The sequence below is a fragment of the Lemur catta genome, chromosome 4 (genome assembly GCF_020740605.2).
Source record: "Lemur catta isolate mLemCat1 chromosome 4, mLemCat1.pri, whole genome shotgun sequence".
Lineage (NCBI taxonomy): Eukaryota > Metazoa > Chordata > Mammalia > Primates > Lemuridae > Lemur > Lemur catta.
The window spans coordinates 89,860,151-89,885,384 of NC_059131.1; positions in this window are offsets into that span (position 1 = coordinate 89,860,151).

Here is a 25,234-nt window from a genome sequence, read left to right on the forward strand (position 1 = left end):
AATTTCAAATCATGTTCAGAACAGGGAGGATTTGCAGGGCTGGAACGAATACACAAAACATGTTTATTTACATCACTCAGGTTTATATGGAAATCCAAGTACAGTTTGTAAATGTGATGGTATTCATCTCTCTGAAATTGGCACAAATTGCAAGTGTTTGTTTGGGAAGTTAATAACATCACATATGCTTTTGACAGTGACATATCAGCAAACTGTTTTTATAGAGCATTGCATGCACTTCTAACACACCACAGCTGAGGTCTGATTCAAGCTAAAACCCCAAGTGACTATAAACCAAACAATTATTTTCTTTTAGCCCTAATGTGTTTGCTTCCTGATGACCCACAGCCTAAACTCAGACAGAGCAGGACAGCAAAAACTTTCTTTTTTTGTGCTCTAGGCCCCAACAGGGCAAGGCACGTTCTGGAAGACTACTTGTGGGTGACCAAAACACAATTTAAAACATCAGCAGCCTTTGATCAGGGCAGCTTGCTTACTTTTAATTGTTTCCAGAGTGCCTGTTTGAAAATTTGTTAGATTACATATCACAGGCAATGGGAATTGATGGCTGAATTCACTGCCTTAATTCTTGGCTTGGAAGGAAGTTATGCTTACCTCAGTTACACTTAGGAAGCTGAGCTTTTGGCCAAGCAACATAAAGGTGATTTCACTTGCTGTCTCTTTTCATCCATACCCAAAATAACAAGAAATGAACTGAGGGGTCTTTTAGGAAAGTGTGAGGTAATTGGTTGCTGGCTATTTTTCTCCAGCTGCACTAACTGTAATCAAAGCTGTTTTTCCTTCTTTTTTCCTTCTTTATGGATATCAGTGGACATAAGACCTAAAATGTTTTCCCTTAACAAATTAGCAAGCAGAGAACAATTAGCATCAAAAAAAAAAAGAAAAAAAAAAGCTTACTTAAAACTACATATTTCAAAATCCTTCAATCCTTAAGGACACAAACCAGTATCCCCTATCCTTAAGTAAATGAGTGAGAGAATCCTAGCCGTAGCAACCCAATGCTCAACACTTTCCCTAACCCTCATAACTTCCTTGGGTAAACTCACAGAAGTCCCATAGATTCAATAACGACTTTTGTGCAGATAGTATTAATATTTAAAGTTTCTACTCCACCTTCAATTTCAGCTCTTCCACCTACACTTCTAGGTACCAACTGGATAGACATCATTGACTGGATGGCGTTTCACACATCCACCTGGATTTCAATGTGGCCAACAATGATTGTGTTTGACCATCCCATGCCTCATACCCAATCCCATTTCTTTCTATATTTTCAATTTTGTGAATGTCTCCACTGTTCTACTCTTCTAACCCCTTCCAAGAAATTCTCTTCCACTGCCACCTGTCTCCTGTATCTGACATTCAATTTGATACAAGACTCTATTTATTCTATAGCCCCACTCCTGCAGTTTTTCTAAATTCATCCCACCTTTCTGTTTACAATGCCCTGGAAACAGATTTCTAACAGGACCCTGAGTCTTCTAACTTGCCTATTACCAACTCATCCTATATTTTAGCATCAGAATTATTTTCCTAAAACCCATTTTATTTCCTAAAACCCAGTTCCAGTTTAAAGTTAGCTAATACTCTCTATATCCCAAAGGTTAAACTCCTAGACTGGCCATTTGCCAGTTCTAGATTGTATCTTGAACCTTGTTCTCGGCCATCTCTGCTACTACAACTCTGAGTTCCAGTAATAAATTATTTGCATACTATGTGATATGCTCTCTAATCCTTGGTGCTCAGCACCTACCCCTTCCTTTGCTAAGAAGCCCACTTCCTTTAAATTCATTTTCTAAAACATAACTCAAATATGACATCATCTCTGAACCCTTAAGACAAAGTCAAATATGCTCTTTTTCAGTTCTTTCAAAGGATATAGTAAAAGCATATATCATTAGGGTCACTAATCGTCCCTGTTTGCATGTGACTTTCCCTATTTTAGCATCATAGATCCTGTACCCAAGAAATCATCCAGTCTAGTCCCAAAGAAAACCAGAACAGTCACCCTTGACACAGTGTGTGGTCACTGTTTGCATGTCTGTTTTATCTACCAGAGTGTGAGCTGCTTAAAGTCAGTGAAAAGGCTTAATTTAGCTTTGTGGCCCTAAAAATTGGTACGATGTCTGCAAAATACTGGACTAAATTGTGTATTTAATACTTCGATAGAGTTTTGCTCTTTTCAATTGAATCCTCAAAATCTCTGGAGGATGTCGATATTAACATCAATTTTTTTTTAGATATATGAAGAAAATACATCCAAGAGAAACTTAGCGATCTGCCCAAAGTTAAACAGCCAGACTACACACAGATGTTTTTCTGATTACTAAACTATGCTTATTTCACCATGAAACGTGAGTAAATCATCGGCTGGGATATTCTGTGATATGTTAGATTGAGTATTTTTCTACACACAAATTGATTGGGGGAGGAAAATGATTAAAATCAGATAAACAGTTAATTACCAGGCCTTCCACTCAATTAAATTTTGGAATAGCTATTTGTTTGAATTAAACATCTTCAAACAAGATTGACTGTCTAGATATAACTAGTACAACCAAAACAACAGAAAACGAAAATAAATGTTATTTTCACAAGAACTAAATGAGATAATTTAGAAAATGAGACCATTGAGATTTTCTAGTTAACATATTTATAAATCACAGCCACACACCTATTGTTTAGTCCAGTGGTTCTCAGTGGGGGTAATTTTTCCCCAGAGAACAATCGGCAATGTTTGGAGATAATTTTAGTTGTCACACCAGAGGGATAGAGGTCACGGATGCTGCTAACCATGCACAGAGCCCATCCACAAGAAAGCATCATCCAGCCCAAAATGTCAATGATGTTAAGGTTATGAAACTCTAAACTGAAAAATAATGCAAATATTATCACATACATATTTTAATTGATTCAAATTTTAACAGAAGATTTTAACAGAAATTTTAACAGAAGATTTCACAAATGCATTTTATGGGTGTGTGTGTATGTGTGTGCTTGTGTGTATACGTCTATATTAAAATATATATAGTGTATATTTTAAATGGTGAAAATAGAGATATTATTTATACAATTCTGCTATATCAACAGAAAAAACTCTTGATTTCCTCAAAAAATCATGTCTTTTTTTCTTGTTCTAATAATGAAACAATTTAGCCTCATTACAGATATCATTACTCAAATAGAAACATTTTTTAATCCTATAATCCAACCATTGAAAAGGAATGAAAGCAACATAGTTTATTTGCTTTAGTCTATAATTTGCAAAATTTTTAAAATTTTCGTTATACTTACAAAAACAATTTTGAATCATGCTTTCTTTACTTAACATTATATCATGAACTTTCTAAAAATGTCATTTTACTATTGAACAAATTCCATAATGTGAATAGACCATAATTTATTTAACAAATCTCCCAAAGTTGGATATTTGGAATTTTTCCTCTATGTTTTGCTATAATAAATAATGCCATGATGAACATTCCTGTACATAAATCTTGAGTCCCTTCTCTGATTATTTACTTGGGAGAGATTCCATGAACTAAAATGTTGAGGTCAAAATGAAGCCATTTAAGGTTTAGGATTTCAGTGATATAATCCATAAAACAGAAATAATAAACTATGGCCTCTTCCTAGTCCATGGTATAAAAGGGTCATGGAACAGCGATTTATTAACATAAACCATAGACTAGGCATCCAACTGTGAAGTTATCTCTACATGTGCAAATATAGGTGGGGGGCAGAGAATACACAAAGGCCCCGTTACATAAATAGACCTGTTCATGTTTATTTTTGCTCTGGTTCAAAAGCTCTGGTGCAAAAGTCACATAAAACCCTCTTTTCAGGTAGAAGGTGACAGCATGTTCCAAAGAGAGCTATGTGAGTGATTCCCACTTCCCACAAAGTTATGGCCAAAAAAAAACGCATTTTCAGTTTATACTTAGCGTGTGGATAATATACCATTCAGTATCCATTTAGTGGAAATTTACTATATCCCAGACACCATACTGTATTTTATTCTTTATTATACATTTTGTGTCTGATCCTTATAAGCATTCTGAAATATGTACTGTCTCCGTTTCACGGATAAGGCTGCTGAGGATCTGAGGGCACTACGTAAATTGGCCATGTAAGCAGATTAGTATGTAAAGAATCTTATCTAAACATTCATTTTTATGGCCCCTAAGAAATTGTTCTTAAACCTAGCACTGCCCTTCATGTTTATAATATTCATAGTTTTGCATATAACAGCCTACTGAATGTACTTATATAGATGTAAGAATTAATAACTTCTTTCCCTCTGTTTAACATGCTTCTAAACCTGACTATCAACTAACTCATCATTGTAGCCTGTCAAGTTACACTAGGTCTTCTCTATAGGCCTGGCACTGCAGATATCACCCAACCTAGTCTTAGGTGATTTCAAGGACCCGAGAAAATGCACGTGACTTCTCACCTACAAGGCTTCTTAATGGGGAGAGATTCAGACCTTTTAGGCTATAGCCTTAGAAACGCGTAGCTGTCCTTCATTTCTCTCTGGGACTACTCATGTGTAAGGAAACCATTCACAATAACCTGGGATTAGCCGTCCTGAGAATAAGAAACCACCATTCTATCAGAGCATTGTCAGGTACAGATCGTGTACAGGCTGCCAAATGCAAAGAAACTGTGTAAGGTCTGAGCTCTGTTTTTTGTTTGTTTGATTTTTTTAATTGATTGAACTTAAGAATCTCCTTTCCTCTGAATTTGTCTTTCAGAGCATTTCTCCTGGCTATATATATAAGGAATACATTTTTTCTTCTTCGTTCCTCCACTATGTCTCTTTTCAAGCCATAATAAAGCTGTGTTTCCTAGCTCCCTCCCTCTCACCTACCTACCCATTTATCACTTGGGGCTGCAGGGGTTGTCTGTCTTTCTGACCAAGTTCTTCAGCCACACCCCCATGACCCACACTCATACAACTTGTGCATACATATTCTATATTCATCGCCTGTCTTAACTTGCACATTATCTCCTTTAATAAACAATTTTTACATTTCTACTTTATTCCTAGATTTATTTTCACATCTTTAGATTATTTTCTAGGTCATCCCCTTCACTCTTCCTCCTCCCAATGGACCTCTGTGTTACCAAATTATTGTTTTCTCAATATTGTACTTTTCCCTCTTATAGATGAAGTATGGATGCCTTACAAGTGCTATATATTTAAAACTTATTGAGTATCTCTAGTCTCCATTAACACGCATATCTATGTGAGCATTCTCCTAAACCCTTATAGTAAATATTCAGATTGTAAGTATCCAATTCAATTTAATATTTTGTCAGTGCTTACCAAATGCAAGGAAATGTGCTAAGTATTGGCAATGCAGACATCCATAGAGTAAGCATTGTATTTGTTGAAGTGAAGTGACTTGCCCAGCTGGGATCATCAACAGCTGGGTATTGTAGATGTGGCCTCACATCTCATTCAAGCTTCCAGAGATCACCACTGCAATCACTTTCATGCCTGTAGTCTATTTGTTTCCTCTGTCTTTTCTACCTAATCTTCACAGTGACATCCTTGAATGTTCAGTTCAAACATCACCTCTCTTTGAAGCTTTCCTCTACCATTATCCTCACACACTATCTACCATTATCCTAACACTGCATGTCATGCTAGTAGAGCAGTCATTGCATTATATTTGGCCTTGTCTGGTCTCTAAGCCATTCTTTCTGATTAGTTCTTATGTTACTCACCTTTTCTGGAAGAGTGATGTCTAACAGACATTTGTCTGGATAAATTACTGAATATATAATCCTCTGAATTTTAAATCTATTACTACTGAAGTAAGACATTACAGGTACAGTTTCTGCCTTTGGGAGTTAGTACAAGGTCTGTCTGAGAAAAAACTCATACTCCACGTACTAGGAGTGCACTCTTTGAGTTTATATACCTGAATTCTCTATTCAGTCCAAAGAATTAAATTGACTATTCTTGTTGCTGCTTTCTTCTGATGCCTTGTGAATGCTGTTTGAAAACCCATTTTTTTTACTTTATAGTTTAGCAAGGTAATGACTTTGACAAGTAAGGCCATGAATTTCTGGGGTAGAAATTGATAGCATGATCCTAAGCAAAGTAAATGGCCTGCTTCGTCTATAAAACAGAGCTAATATTGCCCACATACAGAGTTTTTGAGTGTCTTATATATGAGAATAAATTTTAAAACAGGTCACACCCAATTGTGGAAGGTAGAATAATGGCTCCTCCAAAATGTCTACATATTAATCTTCAGAGCCTGTGAATATGTTGCCTTCACAAAAGGTAATCTGCAGAGGTGTGTAAGGTTGAGGATCTTCGGATGGGAAGATGACCCTGGATTATCTGGGTGGACTCAAGATCTAATTACAAGAGATCTTAAAAGAAGCGTTTCTTCTTGGCTCTGGTCAGAAAGAGATAGGACAACAGAATGGCAAGAGAAATTCCACATTGCTAGTTTTGAAGATTGAAAAGGTATGGCCGTTAGAACCTGGAAAAGGCGAAGAAGCTGATTCTCCCCTAAGGCTCCAGGAAGGAACACAGTCCTGCTGACATCTTGATTTTAGCCTGGTGAGATGTCTGTCAGACTCGTGACTATAACATAATATATTTGTGTTGTTTTAAGCCACTAATTTGTCATAAATAAATGTTTGTCTTGGTCTTATTTAAATGTTACTTAATCATATGGACTTCTAATGAAAACAATGAGGGCAAGCACTTAAAGCTCATAAAAAGTTAATTAACTATATTTTTATCTAGTCTAACTGTTCAAGTGAATAATTGCTTGAGTTCATGGAGGGAAAACTTGCGCACTGACCATTTCAAACTCTTTCTCTCATGGTTTGCATTATAGATTGGTTGCAAAAATTAGTAGATTCTAAAAGACTTAATGTTAGGCAATAGCTTAAGTAATGAATGTTAAGCTATAAATAGTTGAATTATTCATTCACTTTCCATTCTACAAATATCTGGTGAGAATTTTCCCAAAGAAAGAAAACATCCAAAATGGAAAAATGTACTTAATAAATCCATTCTGCCCTCATAGAATATCCAGACTAGGAAAATACAACTAATCAAAATGAAGTACTTGAGAGCCTGAGTTTAGAGTTCTGCCTTAGTCACCATTGCAACTCCAGTTCTCAACATAGTCCCTGACCCATAGTAAGTCCACAAAAAGGAGTCTTTGTTGAATTGACTATCACTTATGCCATGAGATAATAATGTAATAACTTACAAAAGATATAATATGCAAAAGCTTCATAAAATATATACCATTTTAAATTAACATTAAAGACCAGGAAGAAGTGAGGATACTTAAAAATTGCATATAATTAATTGAATTTGAAAAACTGGATTGTGTGTGAAAATGCAATAATAAAAACAGTAGGGCTAAAGAGTAGCTTGCCCACAGATCATAAGAATTCAGATTTCTAAAACAGGGTGTCAGCACTGGAAATCTGAATGAGGTTTGCAAGAAACAACAAAAAAATGGTTCTCTACTCCAATAAATTTGACAGGATTAAATGAAGTTAAGCAGGTCTTTTCAGCACAGGATTTTTTAGGCTTCAGTAGCCTAATGTGCATTAGGCTCTTTGAGTGAAGGAAAACATGTCTGTATCAGTTACCTATTGCTCTATAACCAAGTGCTCCAAAACACTGGCTTTAAATAATGCTTTATTATTTCTCCTGACTCTGTGTATTGGCTGAGCCTTTTTTCTGTGCTCACTCATGCATCTGCCTTTGGTTGGAGGATCGGCTGGATGCTGGGCTTACCCAAACAGCTAGGTTTCTTTCCCCATGTAAGTATTTTTGTGGGCGTGGTGGTTACTTTTGTTGTACTTTCTGTTTGATTGTTTGTTTAACTTTTTTACATTTCGGGCTTCTTCACATGATGACAGAAATGTTCCAAAAAAGATGAGAGTGGAAGGCACAAGGTTTCTTGAGATGCAGGCTTTGAAGTCACATAGCATCACGATAGCTACCTTGTGTGGGTCAAAATAAGTCACAAAGTCAGCCCCAATTCAAGGCATTGTATAAATGGACAACCGTCTTAAAAGGGAGGAGTGGCAACTTCAATTGCAACCATATTTTACAATCTGTTAGTTTAGATCAGTTAGTTCCAAAACTAATGTTATCATTCATAGAACTTCACTCTTTATGGGTTTTGTTTGTTTGTTTGAGAAAGGGTCTTGCTCTGTTGCCCAGGCTAGAGTGAAGTAATGTCATCATAGCTCACTCCAAGCTCAAACTCCTGGGCTCAAATGATCCTCCTGCCTCAGCCTCTTGAGTAGCTGGGCCTCAAATATGTACCATCATGATCAGCTTATTTGTTTATTTAATAATTGATTGATTGTATAGATAGAATCTCGATCTTACTCAGGCTGGTATCAGATTCCTGGCCTCAAGTGATCCTCCTGCCTTGGCCTCCCAAAGTGCTAGGATTACAGGTGTGAGCTACTGCATCTGGGCATTCTCTTTATGTTTTATATATACCACCTTTTAACTTACAGTTTGTTAATACTGATGTGAGGCTTTGGATTATACAGAAAATAGTTTCAGAACTGGGTACTACTGGCATTTGTAATTAAACATTTAACTGTAAAGGAGACATATATTATGACATATAGCTTCCTTTCTTGGAAATGACACACATATGAGGGCATTTAAGGGAGGGATGGAGCAAAGCAATTTAATAATAGATTATTGGTGTATCTCAGATGAGTGGAAAACAGATCTTTTCTTCAGGTTAAATAGTAATGGGATGAGAAAGGAGAGAGTAAAGGTATGTTATATTCCACAATTAGAATCTATTAATCTGATTGGCCGCTTACACTACAGCTGGGTGCAGAACAGGGCAGGGGTTATTGAAAAAGGTGAAAAAAGAAAAATCAAAATCTACCCCACAGATTGAAGCTTTTTTCTGATTAGCACAACACTGAAAACATGGACAAAAATAAGAGTTAAGAAAGAATTGTCAGATAGACAATGATAAATTCATTGTATATATTTAGGTTTGTAATACTAGTTGAGCTACTGTGTAGAAATATAGCATAGGGTTTTTTAGCTCTAGGACTGAACTTCAGGAAATATACCAGTTTTGGAAAATTATATGTAACAGATTAATTCAGTATTGATCCAACAAATATCTCTACAAATACTCATTGACATGATATAACATAAAGTACGATAAATATAAATTCTGCCATCTCAGAGCTTATAAATAACTAAACAAACAATTAAAATTCAATGTCATAAGTGTGAAGACTTAAGTAAGTGTGAAGAGCTGTGGGTAGAAACCCCCTTCAAACTATGCATGATGGAGTGTGGTGGCTATGAGATATGAGACTGAATATATTTATATATTTTGTAGGAACTAAAATGGAAAAGCAAATGAATAGAAAAGAATAGACATTACCCAAAATAATATAGAGATTCAAAATATGGGGAGAATATGAGACAACCTTGATCTGCATCAAATGTTTCTGAGGTTGAGAATGATCAGCCCTGAGAAAAAGATTATCACTGAACATTGGAGAGTAGTTTGCAGATAGTAGTAAAGATAGTGACTCAGTGGCAAAGAGAGTTTGTGGAGAGCAACACTTTACAGAAGGGCTGATCATTCTCAACCTCAGAAACATTTGATACAGACCAAGGTTGGGTAGTGAAAAACAAAGATAAATAAGATGGTTATGTGAGAGGAAGCTTATACCAGAAGAGTTGGAAAGGGAAATGTTTATGAGGGGAGACAACAAAGTCAATAAACAGGTCATGATTAACTATAATGCAGAAAAGGGTGATGGAGCTGTGAATAGCAAAATGAAGACCCCAAGTGGATGCCTATTATCATACACATAAAGATATGAACCATTATGAGGACAAGTGTCTTGAGTTCCTCAGAAAGCAGAATCTGAGGTAAATTTTAGCATGTAGGATGTGTATTAATGTGTACCCATACAATGGACACCTGTAAAAAGGAGGGAAAGAAAGCAGGATTGGACAGAGAAAGGAGTCAAGTGCAGCAGGCAGAATAATGGATCCTCAAAGATATCCTCACCCTAATCCTTGGAACCTGTGAGTATGTTAGGTTACATAGCAAATGGGAATTAAGGTTGTGGATGGAATAAATGTTATTAATTAGCTAATCTTAAATAGGGAGATTTATCTAAATTATCTGCATGAGCCCAATGTAATCAATCACAAGTGTCCCTAAAATGGAAGAAGGAAACAGAGGAGTCATTGTCAGAGTGACACAAGCAGCATGGCAGGCTCTAAAGATGAAAGATGGCGCCATCTGCTAAAGAAAGTCAGTGGCCTTTAAGGCTAGTAAAGGCATGGGACTGACTCCTCTAGAGACTACGGAAAGGAACAAAGCCCCGTCAACACCTTGATGTTAGTTGTGTTAAATCTGTGGCAGATATGTAAAGTAGAGAAGTATAAGATAATAAATTTATTTTGTTTTATGACAGTAAGTATGTAATAATTTGTTAGAGCAGCACTAGAAAATTAATTCACTGAGCTATGGTACAGGCTCAACACCACCACTGGGTCAACCCATGGGCACCTCTGGAAGTGCCCTTAAGAATTGTCCCAAGTGGGGTCAAGATGGTAGGCCTTTATATTGTCTCAGTGATAGGTCATTGGATATGGAGCATCCCAGGAAGGAAGAGCTTGGATGAGATGGCCCACTGCAACCAGAGCAGTCCCTGGAGATGTGGACAGCAGAAAGTCAACTGCCAATAGTATCCCTAACAGGTCAGGCAACAAGTCTTTCATTTAAGAGGCATTTGGGGAGCACGTGAGTGTGTTCCCCACAGTAATTGTAAAATTTATCATCCAAAGTAGAATTTTTGAAAAAAAGGATGCTATTAACAATTATACCTGAACAACAGATCTGCATTATGTGTACTGATCCATCTGGCATCAGGATCATTACTTATATTGGAGGGAAGGGAAAGGTGTTCTTACTATAATTATTTAAATGGAAGTAATTCCATTTAATGTCAGCTTTAATCCTCCAGATTCTCAGGCCACAAATATTCAAGCCATCCTTGACTTTTCTCTTTATTTCACACCCAACATCCAATTCTTTAACATGTCTTTTTGGCTCCACTTTCAAATTATATCCAGAATGCAACCAGTTCTCACTGCCTCTACTATTCCTATTCTGGTGTGAACCCACCATTTTCTTTCTCCTGGATTAGGACAGAAGCTTCTCAGCATATTGTCCTTGCCTGCTGTTTCTGAACAGACTGATTACTTGGAAAGGCAGATTTCACTCCTCAGACCACAGCCCTGCAATGAGTGGCTCCTTCTTTTGCTTAGTGAGAGCTCCAGCATCTTCCCAAGGCCTACGATGTCATGCAAGATCTTCCCCCCAAGGTCCTCCTTTGACCTGATATCTCCCACCGCTCTCTCCTGTGCTCAGTTCTCTCCAGCCACAGTGGCCTCTGCCCTACTACTCAGACATTCCAGGCACACTAGCTTTATATTATCCATACTAACCCTCCCCACTGCCTGGAATATGCTTCTTCAGCTATCTACTTGGCTCTTTCACCTCTACCAGGTTTTTGCTCAAATTTTACCTTCTTAATGCAGCCTATGCTTACAACTCTACTCAGCTTTGCAACCAGAACCCCCACCTACTCTCTGTATCCTGCCCAGTCTGCCTCATTTTTTCCCATAGCACTTGTCCCTTCTACTGTATAATGTTTTCTTCATTGTGTGTGTACATTTTCCTTTAATTGTCTGTCTCTTTCCACTAGAACATAAGCTCCATGAGGATGGAGTCTTTTACTGTTTGTTCATTCATGTATTCACAACCCTGAAGAATATGCCTGGCTCGTAAGGCACATTCAGTTAATATTTGTTGACTAAATACATTTTAGAGCACTTTTTGTTATGGGAAGAAGCCACATTGCAGCCTGATGTCAGAATCTTCAGTGAAGCACTGTAACCTGCAGAATTCAAGACCAGTTCTTCAATCTGACATTGCAGACTCTTCACCAGCTGGCGTAATTTTAGGAAATTTGTGTATCCTCTCTGTACCATGATTCCTTCATTCTGAGCAAGTAGCTACTATCAACCTGTAAGGTTATGGAAAGTATGCAGCAACAAAATATAAAGCACAAAACCCAAGGCCTTAAACATAGTGAGTACTCAAGACATAGTGGGTTTTATTATTTTCATTGTATTTATTACTATTTATTATTATTTTTGTTATTATTATTATATTAGATTCTACTGCATTTCCTCACATAGTTTACCTACTTACCTGTAAAGCCAGAGTAACTACTTCTTTCCTAAAACAGTGTATTTTCTCCTCTCTAGGCTTCACTCATCCTTTTCCTCTATATCAAACTCTTTCCTTTTCTCATCTGTTTATGCACAAAATTCCTCCATAGTTTAATTTTCAGCTGAAACAATATGTCACATGACCAGTGTGACATCTTCACTGAATATTCACTCACTCACAAAATCCAGAAATGACTTCTCCTTTGTCTGTGTCCCCTGCATGCTGCCTTGTGTCTGACTTACTTGAGTCCATGCCTTTTCTCCTCCATAAGACTTCAAACCTCTTGAAGGTAGAATCTAATCACTTAAATTCTTCATTACAGTGGACACTTGGTAAATACATACCTTTACTCATCTAATTATAACAAGAATTGACTCTTGTTATATTAACTATGTTAATATGAAGGTCACTTCTAAATCTATTCAAATCACAAGCTAAGAAAAATTTAGTAACTTCAGAAGGTATATAAAATAATGTATTATTAGTTTAGTGGAATTAAGAATAGAATAAAAAGAGTGAAAGGCACAAAGTCTTGCTATTATGAGTAGAGAACATATTATTAAATAACTCAGGTTTTTATAATTTAACAGGAAGCCAAAAGATTTGCGTATGGTTAAACACCACTTATAAGATGTAACAAAAAGAGAATTAACTGTTTTTATCAAAACACCTCACTTCATAGGCAATTTACTTAATATATAATTTACATAATTTCTAAAAAATATGCAAAATGAATTTAATATGTATTATTCATCATGATATCAAAAAGCTTTTGGCAATTTGCTACACTGATATCCATTCTCATTTGTAATCCTCATCTGCAAAAAAATTAATATTCAGTAGCCATAAGATTCTAAGACTTGGTGATAGCAAAATTTCAAAGAATATGGATTTTAGAGTCATCAAATATTTTCCTAAAGGAGATGCATATAATACACTTCATCCTTTAAATCCATCAGGTTAATTAAAATAAAATCATTGAGATGACTTTGATAGAAATAGAATTGGCTCAGGAGAGGAAAAAAGAGAAATGAAGACCTCAAAAACTGGGGTGGCATAAGATACAGAGAATGAAGACTGGAAGGCAGAGGCTTGGGTGCTACTTCTGTCTGTACTGATTACCCTTTGGTTTAGCAAATGGGTTCAAGCCACTATTCATAATTCTCACCTCAGTTGCTCCACTTTATTTATAATAGACACCTCACTGAAGTTTCTTCCATTTTTAAATTCTAGAAAATTGCAGCATATTCCCACTTTATCCTCCCCACAAATGATACCCACAAGGCATTCCTAAAGCATAGATTTTATAATAATATCTAGTACAATGTATAAAATATGTACTAATTACAGTTTGACAAGCAGATAAAGAACATTAATGAATGTTTTAAAAGCTATAACACAATCGGAGGGATTCAAGTTTTAAGGTAATTAAAGTTTATGCAAATGGGGCATAAACTTCCAATTTAGGAAAACAAAATACAAAAGTAGGCACTAGGGCCTCCACTCCTCTTGTCTGCCCCAAGGCCTGGGAAGGAGTCCTGCAAGTGAGGAGTCCTGGATTTTAAACTCAATGAGCTACTTAGTAAGTCAGCCTCTGTTTGTAAGACAGGGCTGGTAAGCTTGCAAATGAAATAGGCACTCCCATCTATCTTTGATGTATTTTTGGAATTTACCTCCATTAAATAAACAAACATGCTGAAATATTTTAATTCATAAAAATTTTCATGTTCATTTCAATGATATTTATAGCAGTAAAAATATAAAACCACTTTTATGAAATTAATTAAATATCTTTTTATACATATCTACTTAACAGAAGAGCTTGCAAACATTGAAAATGAATATTAAAAATATTTTCTAAAATTCTGTGATGTTTTAGGTAAAAACACAAGACACAAACATATGTATATGGTATGATCTGCTCTATTTTATATGCATAAATAGCAAGAATAGAAGAAAAGTACAAAATCTGTTTATTATTATTTTTAATTGACACATAATAATTGTACCTATTTATAGCATATAGTGTGATATTTTGATACCTGGATACAGTGTGCAATGATTAGAGTAATTAGCATATTGATCACCTCAAACTTTTATCATTTCTTTGTGCTGCAAATATTCCAAATCCTCTCTTCTAGCAATTTAGAAATATAGAATAAATAATTTTTAACTTAGTCACCTACAGTGCTATAGAACACTAAAATTTATCTCCTATCTAGCTGTAATTTTGCATTCATTAAACAACTCCCTATCCACCCCCTATACACACACACTTCCCAGCCTCTAGTCACCACTATTCTACTCTCTAATTCTATGAGATCAACTTATTTAGCTTCCAAATCTGAGTGAGAACTTGTGGTATTTATCTTTCCATGCTTCACTTATTTTACTTAACATAGTATCCTGAAGGCTTATCCACATTGCTACAAGTTATAGAACTTTTAAAATAAAAAGTGATAGCTAAATAGTATTCCATTGTGTATATATAACAAGTTTTCTTTATCCATCCATCCACAGACAGACCAGATACTTAGGTTGATTCCCTATCTTGGATATTGTAAATAGTGCTGCAGTAAACATGGGAGTGTAGATACCTTTTGGCAGACTGATTTCTTTTCCTTTGTGCCCAGTAGAGGGCTTGCTGGATCATATGGTAGTTCTATTTTTAGGTTTTTGAGAAATATATATATTGGTTTCTATAGTGGCTGTACTAATTTACATTCCTACCAACAGTGCATAAATATTTCCATTTCATCAAATCCTCACCAGCATTTGTCATTTTTTGTCTTTTTGATAACAACCATTCTAACTGTGGCAAGATAATATCTCATCATGGTTTTAATTGGAATTTCCCTGATGATTAATAATGCTGACAATTTTTTCATACATTTGGTAACCATTTCTATGTATTCTTTTGGGAGATGGCTATTCAGGTTTTAAAGTTTGCTGTTAAGTTCTTTGAATTGTTTGTATATTCTGGATATTAATCTCTTGTCAAATGAATAGTATGCAAATATTTTCTCCCGTTCATAAGATTGTCTCTTCATTCTATTGATTGTTTGCTTTGCTGTGCAGAAGCTTTTCCTTTAATATAATCCCATTTGTCTATTTTTGCTTTTGAGGTCTTTATCCATGAAAATCTTTTCGCAGACCAACGTGCGGAAGTGTATCTCCTATGTTTTACAGTTCCAGGTCTTACATTAGGCCTTTAATACATTTTGAGTTGATTATTGACTATGGTGAGAAATAGGGGTCTAGTTTCATCCTTCTGCATATGAATTTTCAGTTTTCCCAGCATTATTTATTAAAGAGACTCTTCTTTCTTGAATGTATGTTCTCAGCACCTTTGCTGAAAATTAGTTGCCTGTGAATACAAGGATTTATTTCTGGGTTCTCTACTCTGTTTCTTTATTTTATGTGTCTGTTTTTTATCAGTACCATACGTTTGTTTACTATAACTTTGTCATATATTTTGATGTCAGCCTCCAGCTTTGCTCTTTTCTCTCAGGATTGCTTTGTGGTTCCATACAAATTTTAAGATATTTTTTTCTATTTCTGCAAAGAATGTTATTAGTATTTTGAAAGGGATTGCATTGACTTTGTAGATTGCTTTGGGTAACATGGTCATTTTAACAATATTAATTCTTCAAATGAATGAATGTGGGATGTCTTTTCATTTTCTGTTTCCTCTTCAACTTCTTTCATCAGTTTTACAATTTTAATTGTAAAGATATTTCACCTCCTGAATCAAATTTATCCCTAGATATTTTAATTTTTATAGCTATTCTAAATGAAATTGGTTTTTTGATTTCTTTTTCAATAGTTCATTAATGATATATAAAAATGCTACTATTTTTATGTTTATTTTTTAACTTGGGACTTTATTGAATTCATTTATTAGTTCTAAAGTTTTTTGGTGGAGTCTTTATAATTAGTACATATAGAATTATGTCATCTGCAAACAGGGACAATTTGACTTCCTCATTCCAATTTAGATGCCTTCTATTTCTTCCTCTTGCATAATAGTTTTGGCTAGAACTTTCAGTACTAAGTTGAATAAGAGTGGAAAACTGGGCATTGTTGTCTTGTTCCAGCTCTTAGAGAAAAATATTTCAGTCTTTCCCCATTTGGTATGATGTTAGCTATGGGTTTGTAATATATGTCATTTGTTGTATTGAGGTACATTTCTTCTACACCTATTTTGTGAAGAGTTTTTATCATGGAGCAATATTAAATTCTATCAAAAGCTGTTTTTTTTTTGCATCTATTCAGATGAACATGTGGTTTTTGTCTTTCATTCTGTTGATATGATGTATCACTTTTATACATTTATGTATGTTGAGTTGTCCTTGTATCCCTGAAATAAATCTCACTTAATTATGGCTTATCATCTTTTTTATACACATTGGATTCAGTTTGTTAGGATTTTTGGTCTACATTCAGCAGGGATATTGGCCTATAGTTTTCTTTTTCTTGTGTCCTTGCCTGGTTTCAGTATCACGGTAATGCTGGCCATGTAGAATCAGAGTGGACTCATTCCCACTACTTCAATTTTTTGTAATAATTTGAGAAGAATTAGTGTTAGTTATTTAAGTGTTTGTTAGAATTCAACTGTGAAGTCATTTAGTGCTGACCTTTTCTTGTTTGGGAGATTTTTTTTTACAGGTTTAATCTCATTGCTCATTATTGATCTGTTCAGGTTTTTTATAACTTCCAGTTTAATCTTGAAAGTTATATATATCCAGGAATTTATGCAGGAATTTATATAGATTTTTTCTATTTTGTTAATGTATAGTTGTTTGTAATGATCTCTAAGGATCATTTTGATTTCTGTGCTATCAGTTGTATATCTCCTCTTTGTTTCTGAGTTTAGTTATGTGTGTCTTCTCTATTTTCATCTTAGTCTAGCTAGTGGTTTGTCAATTTTGCTTATCTTCCCAAAAATCCACTTTTTGTTTGTTAATCTTTTGTATTGCTTCAGTCTATTTTTTAATTTCTGTTCTGTTCTTCATTATTTCTCTTCTTCTACTAATTTTGTTTGGTCTGTTTATGCTTTTCTTGTTCCTTGGGACACATCCTTTTGATGTTTATTTGAAATCTTCCTACCTTTCTGTTGTAGGCATTTATTGTTATAAACTTCCATCTTAGTACTGCTTCTACTGTGTCCCATAGGTTTTAATATGCTATGTTTCTATTTTCATTTGTTTCAAGAAATTTTTAAATTTCCTTCTTAATTTCTTCATTGACTAATTGGTAATTCCAGTGCATGTTTATTAATTTCCATTTCTTTCTGAAGTTCCAATGTTCCCGTTGTTAATCACTTTAACTTTTATTTCACTGTGTTTAGAAAAAATACTTGCTATGATTTTGATTTTTTTATAATTCACTGAGAATTGTAATCTAACATATGGTCTATGTGCATGTGCTGATGAGAAGAATGTGTGTTCTGCAACTGTTGTATTAACATGTTCTGTAAATGTCTGTTAGGTCTATAGTGCAGTTTAAGTCCAATATTTCCTTGTATATTTTCTGTCTAAATGATCTGTCTAATGCTGAGAGTAGGTTGTTGAAGTCCTCAACTATTATTGTATTCAAGTCAATCTCCCCCTTTAGATTTAATAATATTTGCTTTGTATATCTCGATGTTTTGATGTTGGACACATATATATTAACTATTGTTACATATTTTTGCTGTATTGGTCCATTTATAATTATATAATTACATTCTTTGTCTCTTTTTACAGTTTTTTACTTAATGTCTATTTTATCTGATATAAGTATAGCTATTCCAGTGTGAATTTGGTTTCTGTATGCATGGAATAACTTTTTCCATCCCTTTTCTTTCAACCTATGTGTGACTTTACAGGTGAAGTGAATTTCCTGTAGGCAATGTATAGTTGGCCAAGGCTTTTTATTATCCATCAAGCCAATCTATACGTTTTCATTGGGGGTTTTAATTTGTTTACATTAAAGGTTATTTTTTGATAGGTGAAGACTTAATCTGGTCATTTTGTTATTGTTTTCTGGTTGTTTGTATATCCTTTGTTCCTTTTCCCTTCTCATTGTTTGTCTTTGTGGTTTGATGGTCTCTTGTTGTGATAACATTTGATCCCTTTTCCTTTCTCATTTGTGTATCTCCTCTACCAGTGAGTTTTATGCTTTCATGTGTTATCATGAAGGCAGTTATTGTCCTCACTTCCAGATTTGGTACTGCCTTAAGCATTTCTTCTAAGGTTGGTCTTCTGGTGATGAATTTCCTCAGTTTTTGCTTGCCTGGGAATTACTTTGTATCTCCTTTATGTACCAAGAATATTTTTGCTGGGTATATTAATTTTGCCTAGGAGATATTTTCTGTGAGCACTTTGAACATATTCTCCTGTTCTCATCTGGCCTGTAAGACTGTGCTAAGAAACCTGCTGTTGGTCCAATGGAGATTCCCTTATTTGTGCCTTGACTCTTTTCTCTTGATGTTTCAAGGATTCTCATTGTCTTTCACTTTTAACAGTTTGACTGTAATGTTCTTTGAAGAGGACATTTTTAGGTTGAATCTATTTGGGAACTTTTACACTTGTCTATATGCCTCTCAAGACTTGGAAAGCTTTTAGCTATTATTTCGTTAAACACATTTTCTATGACTTTTCTTCTTCTGGAATTTTTATATGCATTTTTATTCACTCAATGGTCTTCCATTAGCTGGATAAGCTTTCTTCTTTCTTTTTTATTTTTCATCTTTGTTTATTTATTCATTTTTTGTCTGACTGGGTTTTTCAACATACCTGTCTTCAAATTGAGAAATCTTTTTTTCCACTTGATCTAGTCTGTTGTTGAGACTTTCAGATATATTTTTTATTTCATTAATTGAATTCTTCAGATCCCAGATTTCTGTTTGATTATTTTTTATGATATCTATCTCTTCATTGAATTTCCCATAGTGATCATGTATTTTCCTTATTTTACTGAATTGCCTATCTGTAGTCTCTTGTATCACACTTTCTCTGGTATCATTACTTTGAATTATTTTCAGACACTTTATAGATTTTCTTTCCTGTACTGGAGAAATTATTGGGTTAGTCAGGAGGTGTCATGTTTCCTTATTGTTTCATGTTTCTGGTATCATTATTTTGAATTATTTTGCAGATACTTCATAGATTTTCCTCTTACTGAAGACTTGTTAGGTTATTTTGGAGGTGTCATGTTTTCTTATTGTTTCATGTTTCTTGTGTCCCTACATTTATATCTGCACATTTGGTGAGACAGTCACCTCTTCTAATTTTATGGAGTAGCTTTCACAGGGAAAGATGTGTGTAGTGGATTTGTCTAATAATATTTATTGGGTAGGGTGCTTTGGCTTAGGTTATGAGTGGGTACAGCAGTATGGTCTCCATGTGATTTCTTTAGGCATAATTAACATCAGCAGTTTCCATCAGTGCCCCAGTGGCCTAGATTGCAGGTGTTTGTAGAGGAGTAGTGCAACTTTCTTGGGGAAAGAGGATGGAAAAAGATATTCCATACATACAGAAACTAGGTAGGCCAGTTTTGGGGCTCTTGAGGGGCTTGAACCTGGCTTGGTGGCCCTGCCAGTTGCATGGGTGACAGTTCTGGTAGCATTGGGCCACAGTCAGGCTGATCCTTTAGTCATTGGGAAGTGTATGTGACACATAGAGCCTTCATGGTTGGAGCCGGTAGGGTCGCCAAAGACAACAGGTGCCAGGCAGGTTGCTTTTGGCCCTGGAGGGTGCATGCAATGCACAGTGTCTCTGCTGCTGGAGACTGGTTCTAGGGCCCTGGGGAGTATGTGTGTTAGCTCCTCGATTTCTGGAAGTGACATTCCCACTGTGCTGGACTGCCTACTCCCTCTAGTGTAAGGTCCTCTGTGGGCTCAAGTGCTGGTATCTTAGCTGTACCACTGTGTATAGTTAAAATTGTAGCACTGCAGCCTTCTGTGTAGGTACAGTTGGGTGGCAGGGAGGCCCCAGGGACAGGCAGATGTGGGGGCTATTAGGTGCCAGAGCCCCAGTGTACTCCAGCATTGGCTCTGTTCCTAAAGTGGCTCCATGTAGTAGCAGGTTTGGTTTCAGGAATTGGGGAGACTCAGTGTTTTTTACTACTCTGGAGCAATGCGGCAGCATGACACCAGCCAGCCCACTATACTGGGCTCAGGGCCTGTGAGAATTGTGGGGCTGTCATATACCTAGGATTTCAGGCATCCTCAGTGGCAGTGGGAATTGCTGGGGATCTCCCTCTTGCTTTTCCCTACAATGAGGAGTCCCTCTTGTCTCTGAGCTGAGTTTGGCCAGGTGTTTTTCTTCGCTGACATTCCAGGTTTCCATACCTTGGAATTTTCATCACTTTTTTGCTAAGTTCCAGTTTTCTCCCTTGATTACTTAAAGTTCAGATATTTATTTATTGTTTTGGTTTTTCTTTGTGGAGGAGGTAAATATTGGGCACCTGTAGTCTGCTATTTTGATGATGTCACCTGCAACAAAAGCTTAATAATTGTCTTCTTTGAGTAGTGGAAATGTTATAGTAGTTCCCCCTTATGTGTGGGAGGTACATTCCAAAACCACCAGTGGATGCCTGAAACCATGGATACTAGCAAACCCAGTTGCCATCAATTGGGTTATATTTCCATGCATGCCTTACATCCACAAATTTAATGTATTTTCTATCTTAACTAAGCACTTATTATACACTGGTCATAATTTTTGTACTATGATGTGCAGCAGGAAAACTAGCAAAAATTTCTTTTTTCAATTTCACAATTTCATAGATAGAAGATTGGTTCTTACTAAAGACAGGCAACCTGAGAAAACAATTTCTTTTTTCTTACTAAGTTGAGAATTTTACCTTTTACTTGAAGCATTTTATGGCTTCTTTTTGGTATGTACAAATTGCCAGCATTTATTCTCTTGTACTTTGAAATCATATTATGTAAAGTAAGAGTTACTTAAACTTACAAGCACTGCAGTACCATGAAAGTCAATCTGATAACTGACATATAGGCATGGATATGCTGGACAAAGGGAGGATTCATGACCCAAGCAGGGTGGAGCAGGATGCTGAAAGCTCTTATCACACTAGTCAGAATGACACACAATTTAAAGCATATGAACTGCTTATTTCTGGAATTTTCCACTTAATATTTTTGGACTGTAGTTGACTGTGGGTAGTTGAAATCACAGAAAGCAAAACCATGGATAAGGGTGGACTATTGTACTAATGTTTTCACCTTTGTGATATGTGTGTTTTATAATTTTTTTCTAAAATAAGACAGTATTACATTCTCAGTGGAAATTTTATACAATAAACTTTTTATATAAACACAATATCTTGAAATTCTCAAAAAATTAAATTTTAATTTAACATATAAATAAATGTACATTATCCAGATTTTTTTTCTTCTAGGTTGAGATGTTATCTGACTGTATAACCAAGTAAACAATGAAATGTTACAATTTCTAGTAGGTGAAGGCAACAAAGAAAGTGTGTTTGAAAAATGACCAGCAAGCCAGGGGCCTCCTTAGAAGTCAAATGTTTTCCCTTCGCCGCCTTTCTCACTTCTGGAGGATTCTTCTAGTTGTATCACTTTTCATATATCAGAGCTCATCATTAAAATATTCCTTAATTTTTACTTGGAAATATAAAATAGAGCAACTATAATAACAATATAATGATTTTATTCATAGCAAATATTTTTTAAGCGGACATAAATTTTTAAGAGTTCAACTTATTAAAACCTCTCCTATGTGAAAGTTTAGTTAAATCCAGTCAAATTGATCTGATTTCAAATACTAGTTGTATTGTTTTCTGACTGTACCACTTAAGGCATTTAATTCAACCTCTTTTAAATTTAGTTTTCTCATATTTAAGAGAAGCTACAATGATGTACTTTAAAGGATCGTGTGACATATTCTCTTTTTTTTTTTTTTAGCGAGTCAGTGGGTTTATTTATTTTTTCTATCTTTTTTTATAATATAGTTTTTAAATTTCATAATATTACAGGGATACAAATGCTTTGGTTACATAAATTGCCTTCATAAGGCCAGAGCATGGCATATTCTAAATGAGATAAAGTAGTGAAAGTGTATGATACAACAACTTGATGATTATACTTTTGTTTACTAGCTTGTACAAGATAATCATGAACTAACCACAATGTTTTTGCCAAATTTACTTTCTTTATTCGTTTGCTTCCTAAGTGGAGCTGCCTGGGATTATGGAGCTCCTCTTTTAAGACTTCTTTCCTTCCTATCCTTTTATATGCCTATGTCTCTCCTTTTTTTTTCTTTGTCCTTTATCTTTTCACATCCTCTACTTCCATTTCTTTATAAAAATACTCACAAACCTCATTCTCGATATTCTCTACTCTGTTTGACTCAAAAATGCTCTATCATCCCATCTTCTATCCCCCCTCCACACACATACACTCATACACAAGCATGCACACTTACACCTGGTGAACAGAGAGGCCAGGGTAGATCAGGATGGTCTTCTTACTACAAATCCACAGTATTAGCATCATCTGGAAACTTGCTAAAAATATAAATTCTCAAGCCCCACCCCTGCTACTGAATTAGAAACTCTAGCTGGCATCTGGCAATCTGTGCTTTAACCAGTTCTCTAGTAAAGCTTAAGAATTTCAGGACCAGAAGTCTCATTTTTCTCCACACCCTCTTTTTAAGTTTGTTAAGGCAGATCATTTATTAATGGCTTACCTCGCTTAAAAATGGATTTGCCAAAATGGTGACCACAATCAGAGATTTACAGCGACAGAATAGAGCCCTTCTCAGTTGCAGATTTCTATGGGAAACTGATGAAAAGTGCATTATATCTGTTTTACCAAAACATGTAGTAAATTTACGACAGGTCCAATAGAGGTTTGTGCTCATACAGACTGCCAAAAAGGAAACAAACATAAAAAACAAATGGGGTAAAAGTCATTTAACTGAATTATTTGATTAATTCTTTTGGCATTCTGAACCAGAGAAACATCAAAAGAATAAAAAACTCTTTATCTTCATTTACATATTTAGTGGATTCTAACATGTGCAATCATCTTGGAAAATCCAGTAACATAATGAGTTTTTTTTTTCAAAGAGCCTGCTTCTTTTTCATTGAACTATAGCTATTAATATTCCTCCCAGTAAGAATAGGTGGCTCAAATTTTCCATATTTACTAGACCCATTGAAGAAATGTAGAATGCAAGCACCATGAAGGCAGAAATTCCTTTTCTCTTCTTTTTTTTTTTTTTTTAAAGACGGGGTCTCACTCTTGCTCAGGCTGGTCTCAAACTCCTGAGCTCAAATGATACCCCGCCCCCCCCCCCCCCCCCCCCCCCCCGCCTCGGCCTCCCAGAGTGCTACCATTACAGGTGTGAGCCACCACACCCAGCCCCTTTTCTCTTCTTGTCCACTGAGGTATCCCAAGTACCTAAAACAATTCTTGACACATTATAGGTGCTTAATACTAGTGATTAAATGCATAACCGAGTAAAAAAAATTTGTAAAAAAATGTTCTTTTCTCTATTTCTCCACTATCCAAAAGCTGGGTATTTCATCAGCATAGTTACACAACGCCTGGTGCATAGAAGGGGCCCCTTCTTAGTTTAATGCTCTGTTATTACTGTCTTGAAGTCCTTAATAATTATGTCCTGGAAAATGTGTTTTGTAGGTGAAATCTTATGGGACAACAATGTGCACGCATGAACAGAGGATGTACATGAATACATCCTCCACACTACTGCCACTCCATTTGAATATGGTGTCTGCCATACATATATGACCTATAAAATATAGATTGTGTAATTTTGATGATTCCACATATGAGTTAAATGCTATTATATATATAGTTAAAACTGACATTGTACCATGTAAAGAAGACCAGAAAAATTTATAGTAATATTTTAAGGTTGCAATTTTTCTTTATTTTGAATGACATTAAGTAGCAAATATAAAAACACCATACAAATTGAGAAAGATACTGTGGAAGAAATAAAAAAAAAAAACAACTTCATGTTCTAATACTTTTAACAAGACTTTTTCCTTCTATTTAAACAAGGGATGCTGCATTATTTTTAATCCAGTTATATAGCTGGTCCTGACTATCCATAAGTACTACATACAGACTCACACAATTGATACAACTCTCTAGATAAGACAGTCCTCTCCTGTGTTCTTTATATGTGCATATGTAATTCCTGCTGTCTGTAGGCCAACATGGGAATCATCAAGTTTTGGAATCAAATGAACTTGTTTTTTACCCATATTGCTATTTTTAGATGTGTGACTTAGTCTCTACCTCCTAACTTTGACCTCCTCATCTGCGAATGGAGCTTGGTAATACCCACTTATTAGAGGCCCAAAGGAATTCAGGTTTAAAAAATATATACATATCCAATACAATGGCTACAATTTAAAAGACTGAGAAGACCAAGGGTTAGCAACAATGTGGACTGACTGGAACTCTCATACACTGCTGAGGAAAACTGTATAACCACCCTGGAAAACCACACTGGAAAAGTTAGACAGTTTCTTGAAAAAGTTAAGAAATGCCTTGATTCAGAAGAAGTTAAAACATATGTCCACAAAAAGACTTATGCCCAATATTGATGGCAACTTTATTTGCAATAGTCAATAACTGCAAACAACTCAAATGTGGTAGTGAAATGTTACTCAATTAAAAAAAAATGAACTGCTGATATAAGTACAACATGGGTAAATCTTAAAAGTCATTCTGTTGACTGACCAAAGCCAGACATAAAAGAGGACATGCTATGTGATTCCATTTATGTAAAATTACAGAACTGTAACTATAGAACTGTATAGAAAAATTATATCTAGAATTATATGCAATCAAACTAAACTACAGTAACAAAAAGGAAGAACTGCAGTTTCCAGAGGCC